Genomic DNA, 26191 nt, shown 5'->3' with positions numbered 1-26191 from the left:
CTCTGTGACTGACTGCATGGGTCAAATGACCTTTGAGTGTAAGAAGATTGTTTAATTAAAGCTCTTCACATCCATAGCAATTTGAATGAAATATATGATCATTAATAGACAAATTAAGTTAAGTACTTTAGAAATAAGATTTAACCATGTTCAAGGTGCAATTAAATTAAATTCAACCACATTGAGTGATTAAACAAAATGTAAACCTTAATTTCCAGTATTTTCTTTATTATTATTATTAACATGCAGTAAATTGCCTTAATTTAAAATCTCTTAACTTCCACACAGAGCCTGGCTTTAATGACACCCGCCTATTTGTTCACGATCAAACTCGATCTTCACTATCAAACTTTACAGGCAGATTTTATTAAAACAAGTACATGATCTCCAGGCTAAATTCTGGTTCAGCACAAATCTCTCAATCACTCACCTCTGCACTGCAGGGTTCCTTTCGTCCTGTAAATTATCGATTAGCTGTCTTTAGAAAAGGATCTAAATGGATGCAAATGTGCCACTATCTCACAAGGCGTGTGAAGCTCAGTAATAGGGACACAGGGGGTCATTTGACCACAAATAATAGGCTTTCATGCCATGGTACAGTTTAACATGGTCATACTTTGACATGGTCATACTTTGACATGGTCATACTTTGACATGGTCATACTACTATAAAATATTTCAAAATTTTAAAGAGACACAAATCAAGAAAGGGGAGCTCTCTAGGAGCTGTCAGCTCAAAGTTAATTGAGTTCAACATTTTGAAATTGTTCATTTTGACCCCTTAGTCACCCAAGAGTAAATATACAGTTCCATATACTGTAGCTCTATGCTCCGTCTAATACTGTACAGTTATAACTCTATGCTCCATTCAGTATACAGTTACAGTATACTGTAACTTTATGCTCCATTCCTGCTTATTTTGCCACAGGGTTCTTCTTTCCTCCTCAAATAATAGCAGTCCCTCACTAGAGAGCTGGCTTTTGCCATCTGAATGAGAATGAGGTGAATTTCCCCAGATGAGATGGGTTGATGTAGCCTTTTTTCAATGTTGATCTGAGCAGATGTTTAGTGCTTTTTACTGAACTCATTGCACAGTGTAGGCGCAGCTGGGCGTAAAGTTCTGCCATGGTACAGGCAAGAGCCAAAATGCCAAAATGACCAGACCAGCAACAATTATATTTCTTAACCCATGCTTTGTCTTCTGGAATTTAACTGTCCCTCCTCCAAAAAATCATCAGAAATTCTTGAAAAGCTTGATATGGTACTGTAGCTATACTGTAAGTCTATAGCCTCACAGCTAGTGCATACAAGTGCACACACACAAAAAAAAAAACACTCATCCAGTGTATTCAGAGCATGGGGGAAAAAAAGTAAACCTGTGATGTGACAATAAAGCTGAATTCTGATTCTAATTCATAGCTATTATGTCATTTTCACATTCGTCATAATACCATGGCCTGGCATAGAAAGTGCAACCATAATGGTAAAAAAAACACTCTTTTCCTAACAAATTATATCCTAACTTTCTTGAAACCATGACAGCATTAAATTCACTTTCATATTCTGATAGTTGCTGGAATAGGTGGCTGGTTACGTCTGTCTGTACTTTACGTCTGTCCAACACTTTTGATCCAAACAAGATATTTATCTCACAATTGCTATGTAATTTGCTGCTCACCTTTGTCGTTCCCGGAGGATGAACCTTACCCTTTAGCCCAAAATATCCACTTGCACATATATCTGAAAGTTATCTTAATATCTAATAGGCAGATTGCCATGGAACTTAAGAATGGATTTGCACAAAACTGTGTGGAACGATTGGTCATGGGGCAAGGAACAACTGATTAACTTTGTATGCTGATTGGCCAATAGCGATCCTGGTAGGTGTGACCTGTCTTTTGACTTTGGAGAAAGGTTTGTCATGGGACAAGGAATAACAATGGGGGGGAAACAGTCATTTTGTATTTTCCGAACTGGAGACGGGTGGAGTGTTCACATGGCAAAGTGGCAAGATGGGTTATCATCCCGAGAAGAGGTATCATCAGTAGGTCATGCCCAATCATGGCTAATCAAATTTTCACTTTTCATTACCTTTAAGAGCAGTGCACTGAGCTCAGCACAGGCTACTGGTAAGAGCAGTGCACTGAGCTCAGCACAGGCTACTGGTAATTTTCAGAGTGTCATGGAAGAAAAGTGAAATGTAATTTCTCCGTAAATCAAACTAACAGTCCTTGTGGAGGAGGTGTAGGCTCAAACCAAATGTCAAGATCATCAGATGATGTAGCCTGATTATCTTGGGATGAAAATAACAATTCCATTTACTATGTCTGACACTGGTTTCTCAGTGTTTCTATTAATGATAAAAAAAAGAATAGGGAAAATTGCAGATCTGCAAGCTTGTAGATTGGATATGTATGCTACTGTATCATACAACTAATATATAGGGCTTAACTGGTTAATTATCTTTGTGATAGGAATTGTCAGCTTTGTTAACAAGTTAGCTTAGTAAAGGTTGCCTATACTGTCAGTAGCCACACTACATTTTTATTTTTCTGTTAGCCTCAATTTTAAATTTGACATGGTTAGCAAATGTCATATTAAAAAAAAACAGGTTTGAGTAGCTGGTTTGTAAAAGCACCGATGACCAGGAGGCAGTGGTTTTGCATGTAATACTAGTCCTGCACTTTTCATTATAGACCCATGACACTAATGCACAGTATCTCATTGTGCCTTGGCTATTGTTGCTTAATTAACAAATGTAATCCACTTAGCTCGCTCTCTCTCTCTCTCTCTCTCTCTCTCTCTCTCTCTCTCTCTCTCTCTCTCTCTCTCTCTCTCTCTCTGACCATATGTCATTGGAGCTGATTGGGAGGTATATCCTCACACAGGAAATTATTCCTCTGCTTCTTTGCACCATTTCTCTTCTTCTGGTTACTCTTCCTTTCAGCAAAATGATGAACTCCCCTCCTGTCATGCTGCACCACTCTTTGAAGTTAATGAGACAAAACTATCAGCCGTTTCACTTTTAATTAGAAAACGGACAGAATGATTACATTTTTAATTGAAGCTGTCATTTTCAATTAAGATATGACATCCTTGAGAAGCCCTCTCCTCACCCCTCCTCTCCGTTTATTCATTTATCAGCACCCTTCTCAAGATTTTTCACTTCTTTGCCTCATCCCTCTTTTATTCGTCCCCTCAGTGTTAGGGAGCACTCTCATCAGTGGATGAGGGTGAAGGTGCCTCCACTGTCAACAGCTTCTGAACAGATCGGTAATTGTATTCCTTGTCTCTTACAGTCTTCAGTCTCTCCTGTCCCGATTCCCCAGTCATAATTCTGTGATTGCGCTCCAACTCAACATCATCTATTCCTATTCATTTGCTTAAATTTCTCTCCTGCTTTTAGCTTTCACTACACAGCCTCTGCTCATTTTCTTACCCTCTCATTTGCTAGCCCCCAACATTTGATGATGGACACTTTTTTTTATTCCACCATGTGGATACGTTCACTCCCCCCTCTCTCCCCTCTATCTAAAACAACATATTCCGCTCTACTCTGTCCTATCCTCCTCCTGTCCTTGTAGATAAATGCCTCTAATCAGAGGTTTGAAGAGCAGCATAAATATCTCTCATGTTTTTGAGATGAGCTGAATGCCTACACATCTTCATATCGTCAGTCAGTTTAAACAAAACAAAGCCTCAATTCCAATTTGCAGGAAATCTTACCCTCTGGGATTCCCCAGCAGGTTGCAGTTGGTGGTGATAAGTTCATACTGTACATGTCATGACAAATAAATTATCCTTTCATCATGTCTTGTGAACTCTTTCACTAGAACAAAACACTATAATAAGTAACTAGGCTAGGAGTAGGATTAGTTTTGGTGGTCAAATGCATGTCAGGGAAATAAGCATAATTTGTGGAATGGCTGAAAGAGACATTCAGCCCTTGATTGTTCATTGAAAAAAATTTGGTGGATGCTATGATAATGAATTTGACAAGCATACAAACAAAGCACTCTCCTCTCCTCTCTTCCCAGAATATACAATAGGTCTGTTGGAACCAAAATCAATGTTTTAGTTTTATTATATTTAAATGAATGGTGCATAGGTTGTGGCCTTGGTAATAATGAAGATGGTGTCATGTTAATCACAGTGGGTGGTTCTAATTAATACCTGGCAGTGGGTGATGGGAACCAGGTGTGCAATGGGGGAAGGCCACACAGTTTTTGACCGTGCCATGTCATGCCATGTGTTGCTGGCGGCGTTCAGTGTATTTTGTATAAGTGAGTTTCTGTTATCTTTACGGATGTGAATGGTGGAAAGAAACAGCTTTTGAACTGCTTGCTTTGCCGATGGTCAATAAATGGATTGACATATCCAAAGATACAACTTTCTCTGGACATTGAATTAATACTGTATGTGCATGCGTCTGACTCAAGTCAACCCAGTTTAGTAGGGGGTACTAAGTGAAAAATCGTTACGCGGCGGATAAAAGCATGAAATTTGATACAGATGTCCCTTGGGTCATCCTAAAACATCCTAGAAGGGGTGCCCAAAAAAATCTTAAACAGGAAGTGAGTTATGGACAAAATCCAAAATGGCCACCTAAACTGTTGACCGTTGACTCAAAAGACACCAAAATAATCTCCAAAAAGCATAAAATGTGGCACACATGTCCTTTGGGTCATCCTAAGACATCCTAGAAGGGGAGCCCAAAAAAATCTGAAACAGGAAGTGAGTTATTGACCAAATTGAAAATGGCCGCCTAGTGTTGTCGATTGACTCAAAAGACAACTAAAGAATCTCCAAAAAGTATAAAATGTGTCACACATGTCCCTTGGGTCATCCTAAGACATCCTAGAAGGGGTGCCCAAAAAAGTCTTCAACAGGAAGTGAGTTATTGACTAAATTGAAAATGGCCGCCTACAGTGTTGGCGATTGACTCAAAAAGCCTATAGAATCTCCAAAAAGTATACAATTTGGCACATATGTCCCTTGGGTCATCCTAACACATCCTAGAAGGGGTGCCAAAAATAATCTGAAACAGGAAGTGAGTTATTGACTAATTTGAAAATGGCCGCCTACAGTGTTGAAAGATGATGCAAGATACCTACAGAATCTCATAAAAGCATGAAATGTGGTACAAATGTCCCTTGGGTGATCTGAACGCATCCTACAAGGGGTGCCCAAAAAGGTTTTAAACAGGAAGTGACCGCCTAAAAGCAGTTGACACAAAAGAAAACATAAGGGGACGTCATAAAAGTGTATAATTTGGTACGTACATTGAGTGCTTCTTAATATATCCTAGAAGGGGTTATTTATTAGTTTGCTTGTTTATTAAACTTTTTAGGAAGGGACCATGTTGAAGACATTCTAAATGGCTGTTTAAACAGTTGACCATGGCAGTCTGCATATTATGCAGACTCAATACGACAGGTTATGCAGTGCATAACTTGCCGTATTTTGGAGTCTACCTTCACTTCACTTTCTACATCACTTATTTATTTTACTTTCTGCATAATTTTTTTATTGTACTCTTTGAATCTTCTTTATTTATCTAACTCTCTGCATATTCTCATTTATTTTACTCTGCATCTTATCTTACTCTGCATATTCTTATTTTACTCTCTGCATCTTATTTATTTTGCACTCTACATCTTCTTGCTTGTTTTACACTCTATCTTCTCATGTATTTTCTTCTTGATCATTACTGTTTTTTTGTGATTAGTGTTTAGTAACTACATGTATTCATGTGTGCCATTTCGCAATTACCAGCACATTGGCATAATGCTCTGCAAGGTAACCCAGCATCCCGGCATCTACACTTTCTCGAACAGAAGGGCTCAGCTTTGCAGCCACACTTGAGTTCTCTACAAACTTAAGCAGCCTCTGGCAAGAGTGTCCATAAAGGTGTCCACGAATCAGCGACTTTAATTTATTTGTCAGGAAATGGTAGAGATTGCATAGCTTTCAGGCTTCTGGACCAAATGCTAGATTGGCTGCTCGATTTGAATATTGTAGCAGTGCAGCCCGTGTGGGAGGAGTGTTTTCCATTGAGAGACTATTCAAACTTTTTTTGGCACCCCTTAGGATGCATTCATCCTAAGGGGTACCAAATGTCATGCTTTTATGAGATTATTTTTTATGAGTGTCTTTTGCATCATCTGTCAAGACTGTACACAGCCATTTTCAATTTAGTCAATAACTCACTTCCTGTTTCAGATAATTTCAGGCACCCCTTCTAGGATGTCTTAGGATGACCCAAGGGACACGTATGCCATTATGAGATTCTTTAGTTGTCTTTTGAGTCAATCGACAACACTGTAGGCGGTCATTTTCAATTTTGTCAATGACTCACTTCCTGTTTAAGATTTTTTTGGGCACCCCTTCTGGGATGTCTTGGGATGACCCAAGGGACATGTATGCCAAATTGTATGCTTTTATGAGATTCTTTAGTTGTCTTTTGAGTCAATAGATAACACTGTAGGCGGCCATTTTCAATTTTGTCAATAACTCAGTTCCTGCTTAAGATTTCTTTGGGCACCCCTTCTAGGATGTCTTAGGATGACCAAAAAGACATGTGTGCCAAATTTTATGCTTTTTGGAGATTCTTTTGGTGTCTTTTAAGTCAACGGTCAACAGTTTAGGTGGCCATTTTGAATTTTGTCCATAAGTCACTTCCTGTTTAAGATTTTTTTGGGCACCCCTTCTAGGATGTTTTAGGATGACCCAATGGACATCTGTATCAAATTTCATGCTTTTATCCGCCGCGTAACGATTTGGCCATTTTTTGTGCTTAGTACCCCCTACTAGTTGCCCCTCGCAGTAGTAAGCTATACAGTAGGTAAAGACTTTACCAAAATGGTCCAATCTTTGTTTCTTTAAAACTGGGCAAAATGCTGCAGGAGTTTTCAAATCCTTTGCCAAAATCGAATCCATGATAGGGTCCATGATATGTAACGTGTCGTATGTATTGTATTGTCTTAATCATGAATTGAGAATAATCGGACCACAATGGAAACAAGGCCCCCCGGGGCTTTATGTGTTACCCTTTTAGCTTTTTAACAGTACTGCCGTACTGTTTTCAAACTGGCTAATGAAGTATTCAATCAATCAAATACCTTTCAATCTGTGTGTGTGTTGTGAACTTTTGTTTTATTCAGTCATTTTTTATTTATTCTTTATTTTACTTTATTTTGATTTATGTAATGCTTTTGTTGAACAGCAACTCTTGTTTCAAAAGGCAATTTATAAAGTTTACTTCCTACCTTCTCCTCTATCAGTCTAGAGTGGGCGTCTTCTCTTTGGTCCATTGCCTAGTGAGGAGGCTCTCGAGTGCAGCCAGGGCCATTCTGTCCCAGCACAATGCCGCTTTCTCATTAACTCTTATCAAAGTTCATCTTGCATCCAAATGCTGTGCGCTGCTCAGCACTGAGTGTGCTGAAAAGAGAAAATGAGAAAGAAAGACAAAGCAGGTGAGAGAGGAGAGGGAGAGAGAGAATCAGAGAGAGAGGTAGAGAGAGAGGAGACAGGGGAACATAGTACAGATAAAGGATCTTAAGATAATCCTGAGTGGAGTTCAGCTGAATGTTCACTGTCTCTCTCTGAATAGACAGAATGTTGGTTAGGATAACATCCGACTCTGTTCTTATTGGACAGTGGTGCCTGATGACTCCCTTTCCTCCTCATAAACCTTTAGTTTGTGTTATGCAAATGCTTTAGGGAGCCAAAATATTACTAAAAAATGTATTAGTGCCTTGAACAAAAATGATAATTCAACCTTATCTTTGAGGCTCTTTGAATGGCCTAAGGGTATTTACTTTCAAACACAATTCTAAATGAAAATGCCAATGAAAATCTTCATACTTTTTAAAGGAGGCAGGTGATGTTCAAATGAAACCCTGATGCCAGTGTGAGTCCTTTCGTGATTGGTGCAAAGTACCACTCGCTACCTCACAGACACGTGAATTCACCCTCCTCCTTATTGCAGCTGTACAGTAGAAAAGTGTGTCTGAGCCCTCTGTGAAATTTCAAGGGCTCTAATTGGCTACTGATTGCAGCCTTGGGTAACTGCTGCTTGAACAGATAAGGCCCATATTTTCATTAAGAAGGGGAAAAAAGTCTCTTGATGAAAGCTTGAGTCAAATCCCATTTCTGTAGTATAAATAGATTAATATATGTTTTCCACTTGGTGTTTTTAGCTACTGGTGCATAATGCTCAGCAGCAAATTATGTCCTTATGTGTAATAAGTAACTGCTGAATATGTGTGGTCCCCCGCCAGATTTATGGCAAAGCCATTTTCATGAATGTACCACTCTGAGAGAAGGTGGGTCGACACTTCCTTGCAAGCAAATCTGTATTGCCTGTGACAACTGACCAAACCAACACACAAGAGACAGTATTGCAAAAGCCAAATGCATTTTGGGGATAATTGCAGTTGGGAATGGGGGTAATGCAAACCAAGGTAACGTAAGTAAACAATGTCAACAGAAGTTCTTCCTGGTCCGGAGTTCTGTCCATGCACATTTCACAATGTATCCTTCAAAGTCCTAATGTTGCCTATTGAGGCAAAATGTCAGTGATGTATTTCACCATTATCACAATCATGGAGGAATAGCGGAAGTTCTCGCTTACCGCCTGAGCACCCCTCAGTTCAACGAGGAGAGCCAGTGAAGACTGAGGCAGAGTGAGGGCTTTTCTGTAGATAGGCCTGATCAGCACCGACTCAGCGCAGCTTGTCCTCATCAAGTCAGACAGAGGGCAGGTGTCATCACCTCAGGTATAATCTCTCAAGAACAGATTCTGCTCTGCGCTTGAATCTGTCGGTAGCCGTGTTGACAACCCGTGCACATTTAGTCTGGTTCCTTATGCTTTGATTTAAAATGTTGTTGGATTTTTTTGAAGATTTGCAAAACTATACATTTTTGGAAAGGTTATTGTCTAAGGAATCAGAAAATCAATGTTGCCATTTGCCCAGATGTGTATATGGCGGCCATATTGTCAATTACAAAATGGCCACCATAAAATGTATGTTTTTTAATATCTCGGCCTCTAAATAAGCTGGAACATTGATTTTAACTCCTAAACCTACATTTTCAGTGTCGAGGAATCCAATGGTGGTAATTATAAAGCTACAAAACTTTACAACATTAACCCTTAGATGCATGACTGAGTCCAAAATGACCAGATATGGTTGTTTTCTTGCAATATCTTTGAAATAAGAAAATCATTTATCAATTCATATTCCAGCTGTTCCCTAAAAACATGTTTCACTTGCTCATTCAAATTAAATAAAATGTTAACTTACCACTGATACTTTTAAAGACATTTTTGTTTTTGTATTATTGCTACTCTAAGCTTCCATAAGTGTGTCCAAAATGATCAAACTGTGGCTGATATTAATTGCGGAAATTATTACAAAGACATGCACATCCCAATACTACTAGGATGGGTGCTGAATCAAAAAGTGTAGCTTACACTATACTTGAGAGTAGATCCACACACCAAGTAGTTCCCGTTGCAAGCATTTTATTTGCAGTGACTGTACAAAAGGCCAGTAATCATTGCCCTCAGACTGTATTTGTTAATTATTTTATGTTGTGGCATGTTCAGGCATTCCAGACCCCCGCGCGAGGGTGCCGGACAGAACGGTAATGATCCTTCCGCAGGTTCACCTACGGAAACCTTGTTACGACTTTTACTTCCTCTAGATAGTCATGTTCGGGCGTCTTCCGAGCGCTCCGCCTGGGCCGTGACCGACTCCGGCGGGGCCCGTCCGAGGACCTCACTAAGCCATCCGATCGGTAGTAGCGACGGGCGGTGTGTACAAAGGGCAGGGACTTAATCAACGCGAGCTGGTGACTTGCGCTTACTGGGAATTCCTCGTTCAAGGGGAATAATTTCGGCCCCGGACATCTAAGGGCATCACAGACCAGTTATTGTTCCTTCTCGTGTGGCTGAACGCCACTTGTCCCTCTAAGAAGTTAGTCGCCAACCACACGGGGCCGCGAAAGTAGTTAACACATTGAATGCCAGAGTTATTTCAGATGTTTCATTGAGAAAAAAAAAGTACTCAGGAGCCTAGATACAGAATTTTTAAGTTTTAAGTTAACAAGGAAGTAAAAAAATTAACCAGGGTCCTATTCCATTATTCCTAGCTGCGGTATTCAGGCGACTCGGGCCTGCTTAGAACACTATTTTTTTCAAAGTAAACGCTCCGGACCCCAAGCAGGACACTCAGAGCATCGGGGGGGGGGGCGCCGGAAGGCAGGGACAGGGACGGACGGTGACTCGACTGGCGTCGGACCGTCAGCTCGATCCCGAGATTCAACTAGGAGCTTTTTAACTGCAGCAACTTTAAGATATTAAAGCTATTGGAGCTGGAATTATCGCGGCTGCTGGCACCAGACTTGCCCTCCAATGGCTCCTCGTCAAAGGATTTAAAGTCCACTCGCACACCTGTTCCATATATCCGGGCTGGGAAAAGTTGGGTCTGGAGTGCTTTTGGATGAAGCAGAAGTGACAGAAGGAATGCTGTCAACACTGGAGCTGTCAACACAAGGGTATCAACATCAAGACAATCCCTGAACTGCGATGGCATCTGTTCTGCAAACACAGGGCAGAAAGTGACAAGCTCCCTCCAACACCTGGAGCTCTGAAGCAGCACATCTTGAGAGTCCATGTCCAAACAAGGGCATGGGCACAAGCAGCCATTGCTCTGCAGGATCCACAGCTGGATCCCCTGCAAAATGGGTACTTCAAACACTTGGATGGCATGCTGAAACCAACGACCACAGAGGTCCTCCCAGCTCCAAAGGCCATCCTTGAGATGGTTCAATGCAAGTGTAAATCTGACTGTTCTTCTGGCAGATGTTCCTGCAAAGCTAAGGACTTAGCCTGTACTGAAATGTGTCAGTGCAGCAGCCAGTGCCAGAACGATGACGATTCCCAAGCTGTGATGCACGAAAGTGATGATGATGATGATGATGATTATGATGATGCATAGAGACTGTCTATGATTACACATGTCATGATGTTTAATATGGTTACACAAACATCCAAAGTTCACAGTTAAAATAAATAAAAAGAACAGTTAGTATCTGACTGACTGCCTGGGCTGTGCTGTTTTTTACCCATATGGTGGATTATGTCAATGAGATGATAAAAAAAAATGAAATAATAACTTGCACCATTGGATTCCTTGACCCTGAAAATGTAGGTTTAGCAGTTAAAATCAATGTTCCAGCTTATTTAGAGAACGAGATATTAAAAAACGTACATTTTAGGGTGGCCATTTTGTAATTGCCAATATGGCCGCCGTATACACATCTGGGCAAATGGCAACATTTTCTTTTTGATTCCTTAGACAATAACCTTTCCAAAAATGTATAGTTTTGCAAATCTTCAAAAAAATCCAACAAAATTACATAGTGAACCAGACTAATTGGCTACAAGTGGGCGTGCCATCAGATCAGGAAGCAGGCCGCGCTTTACCCAATCAAATGTAGTGGGCGGGATTTACGTGTGTGCCGTTCGTTCCCCACTAGAAACAAACCGAAACTCATTTAACAATAGCGTCCTCAAAGCCGACAAAACCACGAAAAGTTAGTAACATTTTAAATTGCTCTTTCATCATAGAAACAAGTGGGCTTATAAACAAAACGATCCATGTTCTTTGGGAGAAATGGTGTTAGTGTTCCGTGGAGAAATATTGTTAGTGGGAATGAAAACATAGTCACACCACCGGAAGTGAAAGGCTGAAGGCAGACCAAAACCCCGGTTTCCCTGAGCACCGGTCGTCCGTTCAGCTCCGCCCAGAGCTAAATGAATAAGTAAAAAACAGCTGAGGGCGCTGTTTTTCCTTTTTATTTGGCGTTGGGTTCCCAGATTGCCTCAGGTAAGCTGGAAGGTAAAGTGGCACGTACCTCCCCTCAATGACGCGCCCTAGGAGGAGGCACTGTCCTTGGTGCTGAAATCTGCCTCTATCCCAATGTCTCGCCTCGCTGTGGTGCTTACCTGTCTGGCGGCCAAGCGAGATTCAACATGTCGAATACAGTCCGCCTCCTTTCATTTCTATTTTTTGGAATCAGTGGGGTCAAATAGTTGGCATGGCCATTTTCATGAATGTACCACTCACCTGGTCTGAGAAAAGGGGGGTGGACTTTTCCTGGCAGGCACATCTGTATTAGAGAATACAGTCAGCCTCCTTTAAAGGAGAATTCCGGACATTTTAAGTGTTATCTTTGATGTGTCGTTACTCCCCTACCGACGTAAAAAGTGGCGTTGAGATTCCCCTGTCGTCATTTTTTCAACCCCCTCCGTTGTCATAATGGGAGCGCGTGGCTTAGGGAAATTCGTCTATTATAACCGATGCAAAGTTATTTTTTTCGGCTACCGCTAACGCCGAACGATTTAACACTGGTTGCTTGTTTCTTTCCAGAACCTGGCAACTTGGTGTTGCCAGGTAGAGAAACAAGCAACCAGTGTTAAATCGTTCGGCGTTAACGGTAACCTCTCAGGAACTTTCAGCGCATGTTTGACTATCATGAGAATCTACAATGAGTAGTAGTAGAGAAAAAAATAACTTTGCATCGGTTATAATAGACGAATTTCCCTAAGCCACGCGCTCCCATTATGACAACGGAGGGGGTTGACGACAGGGGAATCTCTGGAAAAAAACAACGCCACTTTTTACGTCGGTAGGTGAGTAACGACACATCAAAGATAACACTTAAAATGTCCGGAATTCTCCTTTAATGGAGTTGGTACAATGTATGTTCAGGAGGAAGACTACGCCTTCAAACAATGAGATTGTTACAGTACTAACCTTGCCCCTCACTCTACTCCCATGATCTATTTCCATTCCTAGCTCACTCTCTAGGTTACAAGCTTGATCGATCACCATGGTAACCGAGCCAACTCCTCCCTCGACTTATCTGCCACGGTAACTGATCATAGCTCCACCCTTGCCACTCACAGTGGCACCGATGCCATGGTAACTAATCGCTCTCCACCCTGAACTCCACCCCTTCTACCAATAAGTGAGGGTATTTAAACCTGCCAGGTCCGCCTGCCATTCGTGCATTGTTCTTCGCACGTAGAAGAATGACTCCCTCAAGCAATCTGCGACTTCAGTCGCACACAAGCCGCTTCCTAACGTGTTTCCCCGCCAAATCGCCGATCGATCATAAAGTAATTATTCATCACGTACCGTGGACCACATCAGCATTCTTCCTCCTTCGGTGCAACATCAGACAGAGGCCACCCACGGCGTTCCCGTACTCCAGCGATGCAATCCCCACTATCACCCGTTTCCACGATTCGTCAGCGACCCGGTCCATGCCGTCTCGCGGGCCGCGAGTCACGGCACTTCCCGGTTGTACTTCACAACGCCACCCACCAACGTTGCGGGATACAGACACCACCGCGACCGGAGAATTCATTTTCTCACCCTGCCGCTTCACCTCTTCAAAACCGGCTCACTCCACAGGACCCTCGCTGCGCTTCGGCGACGTCACACTCAGGTCCAGAGCTGCTCTGCGCCGAGCCCGCGCCAAATGATTTTCCCGCTCCACCAACGCAACAACACACAAAAGTTAAGTCTACTCCAACATCCTAACAATACCAAACGTTTCCCCTCCTGCAGGCTTAGTAGCCTACCCATGCAATTCATATTTAACACTTCATACTGCCCCGCGTGTTGCTTTGTTTTCACTATGCTGTCTGATCATGCCTGATCACCCCTTCTAATCTATTCCATTGTTTCACCCCCCCACTTTATCCATCTACCCATTCCTCTTCCATTCCTCCCCACCCCACTTCCATCTACCCTTCCAGCCCCTCTTTTTCCCATCACTTAAACATCATTCTATTTAGCCTGACATCTCCTACTATACTTGCAATAGATTGCTATACGAAATACTTGCATCAAAAGTCAGTTTGATGTTACCATAAACAGCATAACGGCAACAAGCATTGCTTCAATAATTTGTGCTAATCAAGTTCATACAAAGATAATCACGACATGTTACTATTAATCATAACAGTAAAACATGTTTACACTTATTCCACTACTCTTGTAGTACCTCAGTACCTCAGTATGTCCACCCTCATTTAAGAACCTATCCAGATTGAATGAATGTTTTCCATCGACAAACATTCATACACAACCATTTATTTGTACGATGTTGGAAGGATTGAATACAATAGCAAGCTGATTTATCGTGGCTATGATATGAAGCAATCTGCTATACATTCATTCATTCATTCCTTCCACTAATCCTTCTATCTATCCTCCCATCATACATCCCTCTCCATCTTGTCTCCCCATCATTAACTCATCCTTTCACCCATCCTTCTATCCTCCATTCATTCAGCCCCTCATTCATCCCTACATTTAATCCTACTTTCCCCTAGGGCTGCACAATTAATCGAATTTGAATCGTAATCACGATTAACTCCCACAATTAAATCAACATTTCTGATTATTGACATTTAAATGTATGACACACTGAGCTTAAAAATGTGTACATTAGCAGGAATGTACGAGGAATTTACGTGAAAGTTGTGTTATGTTTCGTGACAGACCAATACAACTATTGTCACTAAAATGAATGAATAATCAGAATCTCAATATTGTCCTCGACAACTGTTGATCATCATTCTGGCCATAATCGTGCAGCCCTCCCATCCTCCCTCCCATCCAGTCTCATGCTAGCATTTAATGCTATACTACTCTACCACTCGGCTTGTAGTCAGTCACTATTGCTACTCACATTTAGCCATTGCTAATCCGCTATACCTATTAACCGCCTCGGTCCAGCAGACCAGGCCGTTTTTCACTACTCCATGCATTCCCCTCACCCCCCGTGCCTGCTCCCTCCCCCCTCCCTTCCCTCCTTTTATCCCCCTTTACCCCATCCCTCCCCCCGTCTTACCAAACCTCCTGGCAAAGGTTTTCATCCCCGTTGTCGCAGGCTTCACTGTCATCCCACCCCTTGCACAATCATCCAACCTCCCTCTAACCCTGTCTCTCCCCTGCTTCCGTCCCCGAGGCCGCTAGTCAGCCGTTGTTTTGCACCGGGCCAGCTAGCACCTTCACCCCCCACTCAGATGCCCCCCAAACGGTCATGGGCATTCGGAGCAACCTCCTCTTTTCTTCCCTCCCACCCCACCCTTGTGTGTCACCCCCCCCCCCCTTTTCTCTCTGCAGCCGCTGTACAGATGCCACCGTACGCTCTTGGCCTCGAGCTCTAGCTGCCCTTCTACCCAGCACAGCAGCCACAGCAGTCATCATCACATGGCTTCCACCCCTACCCGGCAACGACGGGACCTTCCACAGCCCCAGGATCGTCACGCAGTAGCGACGTCCATCATGGCTGCCCCAAGAGCATCTGCGCCAATCCAGCACAACTCGGCACTGCCACAGCAGTAACACCACTACGGCTGCCAGAGACCGCCTGCACCAAATCCCCATCAGATGTCTATCCCTGCAACCGCAGTTCAACTTCAGAGCACACGTTGGCCTACATCAAGTCAACATCCAGCTGGTCCCATGCAGCCTTCATCCATCCATCCCTCCCCTCAATCCATCATTCACCCCTCCTCCCACCAATTCATCCCTCCCGCCCTCCCTCGGACCAGCGCCTCTTCCCTCGGATCGGCGCCATATGCCTCCTCCCTCGGATTGGCGTTGCGCGCCGCCTCCTCCCCAGACCAGCTCAGCACGCCTCCTCCCGCCGCCCTGCGTCTCCCTCGGACTGGCAAAGCACGCCCTCCTCCTGACGCCATGCGTCTCCCTTCACCTCCTCCCTCGGATCGGCGCTGTGCGCCTCCTCCTCCCTCCACCGGCTCCTTGCGCCCCCTCCTCCTTCGGACCGGCGCCGTGCGCCTCCTCCTCCCTCGGATCGGCACAGCGTGCCTCCCTCCATCCCTCCCTTCCTCCCTCCCTCGGATCGGCATTGCGTGCCTCCCTCCCTTGAATCGGCATTGCGTGCCTCCCTCCGTTGGATCGGCATTGCGTGCCTCCCTCCATTGAATCGGCATTGCGTGCCTCCCCCTCCATCCCTCCCTTCCACCTCCCCTCCCTCCCTTGGATCGGCACAGCATGCCTCCCTCCCTTGGATCGGCATTGCGTGCCTCCCTCGGATCTGCACAGCGTGCCTCCCTCCCTTCCTCCGCTCGTTCCTCCCTCCATCCCTTCCTCCTCCCGTTCCTTCCTCCCCCGGATCGGCACTGCGTGCCTCCCTCCATTGAATCGGCATTGCGTGCCTGCCTTCCCGCCCCTCGGCACTGCGTGCCTCCCTCGGATCTGCACAGCTTGTCTCCCTCCCTTCCTCCGCTCGTTCCTCCCTAGGCACTGTGTGCCTCCCCTTCCCTTGGCACAGAGCGCCTCCCTCCATCCCTTCACCCTCTGTTCATTCATCCATCCACAGAGGAGTCAGCTGAAGAGGATGCAAAGATCATTGATTGCTAAAAAAGTAGCCGAAGATGCCATTCGATTACAAGAATCGACTACCCAGTTAAAGCCATTCGATTACACGTACCGTTCGAATCCACCAGACCATTGTCGCGGCTTCTTTTGGGCTCCTATATTGACCAGCCGCTCTGTTCTATACACTCAGAGAGCCAACCTAATCTCCAACAAAGATCACCCTTCTCAGTCCTACCACAGTATCCAGCAGAAGGATTGCCCGGATCGTCAACAACAATTCCACCTTCAACCTACCGTTCTGTCCCCATACCTCATCACGCTCTTCCCGTACGTCACTTATCCCTGGTCAACGTCATGACCATAAAACACACCTACATATCAACCCCATAACAAACTCTCCATCGGTGCTCCTCACCCTACCATCCAGCAATACATTCCCGATATCCTCGCTGGATGGATCAACATACTTCGCAAGTCTTCCAACCAAGCAGCAACCTAACTTCTGACTGGAGCACCTCACCCCATGTCTATTGCTAAAACGTAGCATACAACAAAACATCAAACGACTCCCATCTATCTGTTTAAACAACTCCTATCTCAGCCCTTACGAACCCTTGGTCCATCACTTCCATACCAGGCGCTCCTCCCACGCCCTTCCTACTGAACCGTTCAACACAGACACCCGTTCCATCGCTACCCGTCACCGGTTCCTCAACCTCATCAGGGCTTCGCCCTTCCTCCCTCCCCAGGGCTACGCCCTTCGTCCCTCTCACTCCTACCAAAGCCGGATACCCCGTAGGTAACTTCTCCGGCCATTCATTCCGAATCGGTGCTGCTTCTACTTCATCCAGAAGAGGCACCAACGGGCGTTGGACTTCTCAAGCATACACACGTATTTTAGAACCAATGTCCTAAGACCTTAGGAACGCCCACATATCCATGGTCCAGTAAATGTTCTAATTAATGACTAATTATGCTTTCTCTTTTGGGGTCTCGAGTGATTGTGCGTCCACAGATTACTGCCAAGACGGACGCCTATCTCCTCAGACCCTAAGCCAAATACTCAGGTCTCCACCCCCCCTGGAGCCACATGGTTATGCCTCCCCCCTCAGGGCTTCGCGCGCCCTTCCACCCCTCATCAGGGCTACGCCCTTCCTCCCCCACCAGGGCTATGCCCTTCCTCCCCCACCAGGGCTTCGCCCTTCCCTCCCCCAGGGCCGCGCCCCCACTGGGCCCCGTCCTTCATCCCTCCCCAGGGCTACGACGCCCTCCGTCCCACACTCCCATTTGCGCCCCTTATCCAGGCTTCACATGCCCCTTCATCCCCACCTCCCCTTCCTCTGTTCTCACTCCCTCCAGCTCACCTCACCCTAGCCATCCTCTCACCATCCTCACACCTTACATCCTTCACTTACCCTCCTCACTAGATAAATCGTACCCCTTGTCTTCACTCCCTCATCCTCACCCCCTTCCTCATCACCTCCCTGTCTACACATCATCTCCTCCTCCATCTCCACTCCTACATCCCCACCCCTAAAGCCTCCCTTCCTTCCCACCTTCCTTCCCTTCCCTTCCTTCCCTCCATCTCCTAAGCCATGCATAACCAATTCCTTTCCTGACAGGTCCATCTCCTTCTTTTCTAAATAAAGAATGTTAAACAATGTTTGGTTTGAAGGCGTGGTCTGTACTCGTGAAATGGAGTTGGTACAATGTATGTTCAGGAGGAAGACTACGCCTTCAAACAATGAGATTGTTACAGTACTAACCTTGCCCCTCACTCTACTCCCATGATCTATTTCCATTCCTAGCTCACTCTCTAGGTTACAAGCTTGATCGATCACCATGGTAACCGAGCCAACTCCTCCCTCGACTTATCTGCCACGGTAACTGATCATAGCTCCACCCTTGCCACTCACAGTGGCACCGATGCCATGGTAACTAATCGCTCTCCACCCTGAACTCCACCCCTTCTACCAATAAGTGAGGGTATTTAAACCTGCCAGGTCCGCCTGCCATTCGTGCATTGTTCTTCGCACCCCTCCCTCCCTACCCTTTCTTCTGTACTCTCCGATCTGTCCTAGTCTTCAGGTTCCAGACGGGGTCTCGAGTGATTGTGCGTCCACAGATTACTGCCAAGACGGACGCCTATCTCCTCAGACCCTAAGCCAAATACTCAGGTCTCCACCCCCCCTGGAGCCACATGGTTATGCCTCCCCCCTCAGGGCTTCGCGCGCCCTTCCACCCCTCATCAGGGCTACGCCCTTCCTCCCCCACCAGGGCTATGCCCTTCCTCCCCCACCAGGGCTTCGCCCTTCCCTCCCCCAGGGCCGCGCCCCCACTGGGCCCCGTCCTTCATCCCTCCCCAGGGCTACGACGCCCTCCATCCCACACTCCCATTTGCGCCCCTTATCCAGGCTTCACATGCCCCTTCATCCCCACCTCCCCTTCCTCTGTTCTCACTCCCTCCAGCTCACCTCACCCTAGCCATCCTCTCACCATCCTCACACCTTACATCCTTCACTTACCCTCCTCACTAGATAAATCGTACCCCTTGTCTTCACTCCCTCATCCTCACCCCCTTCCTCATCACCTCCCTGTCTACACATCATCTCCTCCTCCATCTCCACTCCTACATCCCCACCCCTAAAGCCTCCCTTCCTTCCCACCTTCCTTCCCTTCCCTTCCTTCCCTCCATCTCCTAAGCCATGCATAACCAATTCCTTTCCTGACAGGTCCATCTCCTTCTTTTCTAAATAAAGAATGTTAAACAATGTTTGGTTTGAAGGCGTGGTCTGTACTCGTGAAACTTCTGTTCTCGGAATCAGTGGGATCAAATAGTGCTGGCATCGTGTCTTCGGGGCTGTTCGGAGTTGGCATGGCCATTTTCCTGTAACATTCACACCTGGTGGTAATATTAGGAATGAATCCTGAAAGCTGAGTTAAAATAGAGACACTTGAATCCTAATATTGCTGCATCTTTTTTAATCCCTCATCAACAGCTTCATTTGTTATGCTCTGATTCTTCCTTTGAATAAGTTGTAAGTTTAAGGAGAATTTGTGTATAGCAATTCTCTATTGGTATTCATAACCCCTTATAGGATCCGCCCCCTTCCCTTACAGGATCCGCCTCCTTGCTCGCTCCCGGGGCGGCCCGAGCATTTCTTGGTAGTGGACAGATTCTGGCATAACACCTGCCCGTCCTCCCTTAAGCCAATTTTGATATAGGATCACTAGAATTCACAATGATAATGCCCTGTTTACAAAAGTGAATTCTATTTACATTCAAATCCTATTACATTACTAGGATGAGTGAAGGCTGCTCTTGATCGATGGGACACTATGGATGGAGAGAGTAAGCAGCTTCAAGAACCTTGGTGTGACATCACCGAGGACCTGATCTGGAGTATGCACACCATAGGCAACTAAGGAAATTCAGCTTCTGTACCACCTTAGGCAGTAATGGAAATTCAGGGTGTCACTGGAAACCTTTTTTTGCAAACTGTTAATAAAGTATTCAATCAATCAATCAATCAAAAAACCATCCTGAGCACACTGACAGGGGGCATCATGGTTTGACACGACATGGAAATAGCCATTGCTGGTCGTGTTGTTCTGTCCAGTTAGGGTGCCTGATACCACAAACTTGACAGTAGCCAAACTCCCTTTTTCAAGGGTCAGGATTAGCCTCTTGCTCCTTTATTTGTATAAGTGAAAGTGGAGTGAAAACTGGAACGATACAAACATACATACAATCAGTGATGTGCTCATAAAATTGTGTACATTGCCTTTTAAACATACAATTCCAGACATAACATACTACATAAGCATAAATCTTACTTACAGCATTGCATCGAAGGGACTCAACAATGAAGAAAGAAAAATCACATCAGGAGACAAAAACCCATGTCTGCACTCTACAAGCAACATGTAACTTCTGCCCAGTCTCTGCTAGTTAACAAAGTAACAGCACCTGCTTTGATTAGTGTATTAGCTGCACCTGCTTTAGGTTATGTAAGGAGTGCTCAAATAAACCTGCCAATAGGGGTCACTGTTTTACTTGTTTATCATAATAAATCTGCCCTGAGGGCAGAACACGTGTGTTAGGCGCGCCTGCTAGATATTTACGACAGCAGATGTGGAAGGGGCGGCAGTAGCTCAGGTTGCTTCCTTGGCATCGAAAGGTTCCCAGTTCGATTCCCAGCTCCTCCTGGCTGCGTGTCAAAGTGTCCTTGGACAGGACACTGTGGCTCAACATCTAACTGCTCCTGATGAGCAGGTTGGTTACATTACATTACAGTCATTTTTTTTTTGGTTCCTTGCATAATTTCATTGGTGTCTGAATGGGTGAATGTGAAATTCATTGCAAAGCACTTTGGTGAAAGGCACTGTATGAAATAAATGTAGGCCATTTGGCAGATGCCTGAGGAGAGCAAAAAAGATCATGGAAGTCAGGAAACACACCAGGAAGGGACTGTTTGTGAATACGGATTGGCATGTGGTTGAGGTGTGTCATAGCCTGTGGGGCCCAAGATTCAGGAAGAGCTTCTACCCAGCAGATGTTAGAGCCACAAACAAGGGCAAAAATTACTGTGCCACTCGATTGTGGTTATCCCTGTATAGATTGCTCAAACCGATATTGCACAATGGTTTTGTTTTTTTGTGTTGATTTTGCTGCTGCTGCGAACAAGGTATCTGTTCTACATGGTTTGCTTTATTGCACATTCTCTTCTGTTGTTATGGTGAGGTTGCTGCCTACAGCTGCTACAGCATTATCCTTATTTTTCCTAGCTTTGTCTTATCTTTATTCTTAACTCTTAGCTTTATTAACACTATCATTGTTTTTGTTGATGTTTCACAGTATTTTGCATTTCGCTGCTTGTACCTGTATGAGTAGTGACAAATATACCTTCTTGATTTAAGCAGTCACCTGGCCTGAGTCATACTAATTGGACTTAGAGCTAGATGTGACTACACACCTGGGTAAATCAGCCATCCCAAACACACACTCACGGTAATTTGCCACTGTCTGGATGTGCTTTCCCCAGTAAAGGGTCGTTCACACCAAGCACTATAATTATAACAGTTTTAAAAAATCATTCCAACTAAGGTGGATGGCAGTCCACACCTAACTATAATGACAACAGTGGTGAACATCATTTATATGTTATCATTATAGTTATAATGTTTGGTGCTGACGGCCCTTAACAGTCCATTCCTGAACTGATACCATTTCTTGTGCAGCATGTTATACCATAGTATGGCAAGCAGCATACATGTTTATGTATTGCACTGAACAATAAAGAGCTTGTTAATTCAACAGCTATCATCTGTCCACCATCATTGAGACTGTCACAATTGCTAATATATGATAATGCAACATTCTGAATTCAATTCTTATCTGTGCACATGCAACCATAAATCTTGGGCATCTGCAACAAAAAAGGAGTTGGCCAAGAATACAGAGGGAGACCCCGGCCAACAAAGCGAATTGGTTTTAAATTGTTAAGAATTTGTGTGTGGCATAGAAAGGGGCAAAATAAGAAGAACATGTGATAGCTGGAAAGGAACCTGCCTTGAGTAAACGCAATCAAGAATATTTTAGTCAGAAGCGAAACTCCGTAATCAGCATCATTGTGGAAGGTGATTATCAGTGGCACTGCTTTAAACACATGTACAGTACCGCTGTTTTTCAAGTGCGGTGTTGTAAAGCAAGTGGTGTCCAAAACGTTCCAACCTGCCATATACTGTATGGCTGGAAGATTCAGGGGACCAAATATTTTAGTCATGACAAAAATCCCCAAATCCAATGTTTAGACATGTTCAAATCATTAACTCATATTTATGTGTCTGCAGTACATTGCGCTGGATAAAACTCAGTGATTGAGTTATACAGCAACTACAATGCTGAGAGAATCTGCTCTGTCAGAAAAAAGGCTTGTAGATATGTTTTTAAGTGAAAGGGAAAAGGGCTGATGGGGCATAATGTGTGTGTGTGTGTGTGTGTGTGTGTGTGTGTGTGTGTGTGTGTGTGTGTGTGTGTGTGTGTGTGTGTGTGTGTGTGTGTGTGTGTGTGTGTGTGTGTGTGTGTGTGTGTGTGTGTGTGTAGTCCTTAATGTGCGTGCAGAGAAAGCCCGAGGTCTTTGGGGTGCCACTGTTCCGCAGCTCCCTCTTTAATTGGCTACTGGCCCTTCAGACTCAGCTGAATGGAGAGTCATTTAGGGACCTTTCACTCTCACAGAGGATTGTCATCCGGCTTCCGCTTGCTGCTGCAGAAGAAATTGCATTCCTGTTTCCATACAATAGCTGGTCTGAGTTGGACGGGGGCAGGAGTATCACTGTCATTACCATGACAATGGAAGCTAATTCCACTGGCACAAGCTCCATTCTGAACCCTTCTACAGCGCCAGCTTATCAGAGGGCACCATGAGACCAGCAGGAAGCAATGCTAGCACCAGGTCTGAGGGTATTTCTAAGCATACTACCAAACCCATACACACATGCACACACAGTTCTTTAGCTCTAACTCACAGTTCATTAGAAATGTGCACTTTAACATATCGGCATAAAACTGTACACAATGTGTACAGTGATAGGCACATATTAGATTCTACATTCTATATGTTTCCTCTGTTGACATGATCTATATTCGACACAATCGCCGCTGACCCCTTTGCTAACTGCATTGCTAAGTTGACATCATAGTGTATGCATGGTTCAAGAAGTAAGAAAAAGTGAAGTGCAATTGTTAATCGAACTAATTTAATCGATAATAAAAAAATTATTGGGGGGAACACATCGCGATGCAAGGCGTTGTGAGCTATTTTCACAATTGTTGTGCAACACTGATGTATGACAAAATATAAAATAGGGCTTAAGTGGTTAATTATACAAACCGATTTAGTTGATTACAAAAGACTATCTTTCTTCGAAAGCAGTTTAGTCTGTCCGAAACGTTGGTCATTTTTGTCCACAATATGCATCGGCAGCTACGAGTGTGCGGCTATACTATTTTATTATTTATGGTTCTGTGCATACCATTTTGCATAGCACACACTCCCTCACCCCTCTGGGCGGTACTATGATTATCCTATGAAGGGAAGCATCCAATCGCAATCGCTATGGGCGGAACGGTAGATGGCAGGAGCGAGAGATAGCCACGCCCATGGCCAACCCCCTCATATGGCCCTTTATAAGCGACGTGATTGGTTTAGAAAAACTTAAACCCTTGTTTGATTGGCTGCATGCCACAGACAGAATTAGTATGGGTTTGTCTCCCCCCCGGACCTCCGGTCCACCAGGGGGTGAGACAATAATGGCAGCGCATTCATTCTCCAAGGCTTTGGGATACCTGTCCCATGATGCTATGGACCAGAACAAGCCTATTACAATCCGAGTACCCATTCAGTAAAAATGAAATTGGAGGATCTGTCTTGAGAGATTAGTCTTCATATAGCCTGTCGTGTCTACACAGGTTGCACCATATTCAGGGACAGAGCTTTGGGGGGGCTGAGGGAGCGGCTGCCCCTGGACCCGGGACTCCCAGAGGAGTCCCGTCACATCGACCTTGATTTCATGTTAGGACTGCGTGGGTCCCTGGCATGTCAGGCAGGCCCATCACATCTATACTACAATCCGCAAACTGGCTGTACGAACGAAGTGGGAATTGGGAACGAAAAAACTGCGCACTGTGCATGCGTATGCACCGCTGTTGCCAGATCGTGCGCGAGCAACAAGCAACCAGCTTCATGAAAAAACACAAAGCTGCGCACTGCGCATGCGTCGACGCACTTTCTCTAACCAATTTACACCCACTTCACGCTTACAACACCTGGACATGGCAACCCAACCTCACTCTCCGAGCCTATCAGCGTCGTCGCTCAAACACGAACGGCAGCCATTGTTTCTGTCCATTGTTTCTGTGGCCAGCTTTCTCCGGACTTTTCAACTTCACAAAGCTCTCAAACTTCTTCTTTGAGGCACGGAATTTACTTATAAGATATCGTTTGGATAGAATTTAGTTGTTTCACTTCATCTGTGTGGTCAATTAATCATGACAGAGCCTATTTAAAAATAAAAATTCAGAGAACCGGCAGGGGCGGCCAGTCACACGCATGTATCCGAATAAGGCACCCTATTTTGGGCATGGCCATCTCAAAAGTCCCGTTGCGTCACATTAGTCGCGGAGGTGGCAAAAATGCACTGCAATTGGCTGAAGGCGAAAAACGGTGCGTACTCACCCACCAGCGTATGTTGGCACACACACACACACACACACACACACACACACACACACACACACACACACACACACACACACACACACACACAGATCTGTTGTGCTGTAGTCAAGGCTTTGTACTGCAAAAAAAAACGGGGAGAGAGTGACACCACGCACGTCTCTGTGTGTGTGTGTGTGTGTGTGTGTGTGTGTGTGTGTGGTGGGGGTGGGGCGGGGGGGACAGCCATGCGCGCACACAGGGAGAGAGGGGGAGAGAGAGGGAGGGTGGGAGAGAGAGAATAAAATAATCGAGCCCTCGCTTATTTTTGCGCGGACGTAATTTGTTTGTCATTGTGGTGAATGTTGTGTGTGCTGCTGATTTTTGATGTGTGAAGCTTAATGTCAGAGTGTTTGTGTTGGAGCGCCTCAGTGTGGCTGCAGAGTTCATGTGCAACATCTTGCATGCGTGGCTGACCCCAGGGTCTCCAGGGACCCCTTTTTTTTTTATTTATTTTTTTATCCCATGATTTTGTACCCCCAAACGATATTTTCTTTGGGGGGGTTAGGGGGGGGGGGTAGAGGGGGGGTACTAGAATTCTGCCCGCGTAGCGGGCAGAACTTCTAGTGTAATACATTTCCAGCATAATTGGTTGAAGTGGGTTCTAAAATGACATGATCGCTGTCCATGGTGCTGAACTCTTAGGTTGTGTGTGTGCAAGTGCTGTCATGCACAATTTGTCCTGTGCTAAATTGTTTTACATATGAAGAGATTTGCCCTCTACTGAGCACACCTCTCTAGTTGTTGTGTTGAATTGCATCATTCCACTGCAGCACTGGAGGTCTGGGTAAACTTTATTTCACAGTCTATGCCTCCTTTGTCCGTCTGTCTCCTCTTCTTACCCAAGATCTGCCAGACGCCTCAACACACTCGTCCTCTGTCCACAGAAATCTCTTCATGTGCTGTTTTGTCACCTGGAGGCACCTCAAAGTTGCTCCTTAAATGCACAGGTAAACATTGACCTGACCCATATTCCACAATATACCCCCTCCCTCCCGCCGCTACACACCAGTGTGAAACAGCCTTTTGCAATATCAGCACCAGTGTAAGAGGTTTTTTACATTTCTGATTTGCTTTCATAGCGGTTGAAGAGATTCCCATAATTGTAGTACATTAGGTTAACTATTATAATCACCACAAGACAAGAAAGAAAGGTGCGGTGAAATTATAACTGGAGACGGTAAAGATTTTTAATAAAGTCTGACAAATATAAACCCTTTCTTCATGTCCAAGGATAGCCCAAAAAAGTATATAAAAGCTATATTTTGTCAGATAAGCAGGTGAGTGTCACTGTTAATAAAACAGATTGGGGTAGTAGTTATTGCTCTTGACAGTGATCAAATCAACATTCATGTAAAGGTTGTCTGTAAGGATAGCTTGCCTTTTGTACATTATCACTCAGCTGGCAAGAAATTAAATCAGAGACGAAAAAACTAAACAAAATTATACTTTAGATTTGGGCACTCAAAATCCCTTATAGAA

The 26191-nt window shown here is 44.6% G+C and overlaps 1 protein-coding gene across 1 annotated transcript in view; it reads right to left on the bottom strand.

The window, feature by feature from the left end:
* LOC308085658 (ammonium transporter Rh type C 2-like) overlaps window positions 1–26191 on the bottom strand; it is a 212258-nt gene that overhangs the window by 67010 nt on the left and 119057 nt on the right. The window lies entirely within an intron of this gene.

Source organism: Gymnoscopelus braueri, assembly GCF_963280865.1.
Source record: "Gymnoscopelus braueri genome assembly, chromosome: 1".
Taxonomy (NCBI): domain Eukaryota; kingdom Metazoa; phylum Chordata; class Actinopteri; order Myctophiformes; family Myctophidae; genus Gymnoscopelus; species Gymnoscopelus braueri.
The sequence above is the reverse complement of the archived record's forward strand: the minus strand, read 5'-3'. Positions and strand labels throughout refer to the sequence as shown.